General features: G+C 41.5%; 1 protein-coding gene across 1 annotated transcript in view; it reads right to left on the minus strand.

Annotated features, from left to right (window-relative positions):
• LOC106878667 (adhesion G protein-coupled receptor E2) overlaps window positions 1-2,337 on the minus strand; it is a 17,681-nt gene that overhangs the window by 1,178 nt on the left and 14,166 nt on the right. The window lies entirely within an intron of this gene.

Raw genomic sequence — 2,337 nt, forward strand, 5'->3', positions numbered from 1 at the left:
CCTCCTTATTATTATTGTTATTATTATTATTATTATTATTATTATTATTATTATTATTTTAATTTTGTTTGACTTTTGCTTTGTATTTGTACAAGTTGGCTCCAAGTCTCACCCAGGGACCTTAAGAGACAAGTTAGTAGTTCATATCATCATCATCATTATTATTATTATTATTATCATCATTGTTATTATTATTATTATTATTATTATTAAGGCGGTGAGCTGGCAGAATCGTGAGCGTGCTGGATAGAATGATTAACGGTATTTCGTCTGCCTTTAAGTTCAAATTCCGTCAAGGTCGAGTTTACCATTCATTCTGTGGGGTGTCGATAACTAAGTACCAGTGAAATTACTGACTTCGGTGTAATCGAAGTTGTATGTACAGATGCATAATTATCGGGGCAGATGAAACAAGTACCAGTTATACACTGGGGACGATTATATCGACTAGTTCCCTTCCCCAAAATTTCGGGCCATGAGCCTATACCAAACATTATTATTATTATTATTATTATCATTGCCTTTGCACAGCTTCTAACGCTGGAGATGTACTACGGTGTCAGCTGTTCACTACCAGTGAACTAAGGTAACACCCCTTATTTTTCGAGCACCTTCCGGAGTATTCGAGCGGTTCCAAGCAGTGCTGTTTTTTGCAAGTGCTCCACCCTTATTGCAGCCCTTATTTGTTTCATGTACTTCTCAAGATTTTTACTCACTGTTCTCAAGGCTCCGACAATTATTGGTACTATTACCACCTTATTCAGCAACAACGACTGCTTAATCTCCCAAGCTAACCTGTCATATCTCTCGACTTTTCTTTCTTCCTTATCGCATACCTTGTTGTCAGCTGGGCATGCTATATCTATGATCCAGCATAGTTTGGTTTCTTTCTTAATTAAAACTATGTCCGGCTTCCTATTCTCTATCTCATGGTCGCACTGAATCATAAAATCCCACAGGATCTTTGCATTATCATTTTTGATGATGCCTTCGGGTTTGTAATCGTACCAATTTTTTCTCTTTCAAGTCCATACTTGTTGTAAAGTGTCCAATGGACAAGCCTGGCTATATTGTCGTGGCGCCTCTTATATTCCTTCTTGGCTAGTGGCGTACATTGGCTGGTAATATGCCATACGGTTTCACCATTTTGTCCACAGATTCTGCACTTATCACTTTCTGATGTGCTGTCTATTCTCTATTTGATATAATTAGACCTAGATAAGACGCGTAGGTTAGGACCCGGGTACTGTGAGCCGAACAATTTATTTCCGGTACGTACGGCTTTAAGGGACCGGGTCAACAATTTAGTAAAGCAGACGTTGACAGGGTGGGTCGTCAACAACAGGTGGTGGGTGGCTCTCAAAAGAGAGATTAAAGTAATGTCGATAGGGTTTAGCGAAGAAATAGCGTTAGAAAAAATAGAAAGGAATAGGAGTCAGTACCCAAATTAGACGAGGCTATTTGTAGTGGCATTGCAACCGACGTGCTAGCAGCGAGAATGGCATTAGACCAGTTCTTCAATGCGAAGCATGAAGTTTGCATTGGCAGAGTTAAGGCACGTGCTCTAAGAAACGAGCGGATCAAAGCTGTTCGATGATCCGCGTGACGGATACGCAGCGTGCTAACAAAACCACAATTCGGACTTTGATGGACTGAGACCGACACGAGCTGAGTGATTCCAGGCAGATGTGCAAGGCCTTTCACCAGCACTTTGCTCGGTTGTTCGGAAAGAGTGGTGAGGTGGAGATGGTGGCAGACGTCAGTCTTTATCTCGAAGGCTTGCTGCGTCTCTGTGAAAGCAGATAAATTCAACCGAAATTCAGGATGCCCTTGTCGGCTGCACAAGGCACAAGTCACCCGGTTTCAATGGTCTGTCCTATGAGCATGTTCTCCAATGTTCTCGAAGTGTTCTATTACAACTGGCAGCAGAACGGGAATATTCCCAGATCTGTGAGCCGGGGCGTAATGACGTTGAAAAGGAAAGACGAAAACAAGAGGGACACATTAGATAACTTCAGGCCCATAACTCTGCTTAACACAGAGTTTAAGGTTTTGGGCCAAGGTATTAGCGCTTGTCGTCGAGGATTTGGTTTGGGGAGGCGCAAACCTGCGCAATTCCGACTAGGTCTTTTTTCTATGGTATTGAGCAGAATATTTGCTGTAAAACCCATCTTTTATACCAAGACAAAACAATGTACAAAATAACACTTCCAATCATTTAAGACCAGAAGCCATGAAAGCCACTGCTTGGTACTACATCAGGGCTTTTATTATTATTATTTTACTCTTTTACTTGTTTCAGTCATTTGACTGCGGCCATGCTGGAGCACCGCCTTT

Source organism: Octopus bimaculoides, unplaced genomic scaffold, assembly GCF_001194135.2.
Source record: "Octopus bimaculoides isolate UCB-OBI-ISO-001 unplaced genomic scaffold, ASM119413v2 Scaffold_87364, whole genome shotgun sequence".
NCBI classification, from domain to species: Eukaryota; Metazoa; Mollusca; class Cephalopoda; order Octopoda; family Octopodidae; genus Octopus; species Octopus bimaculoides.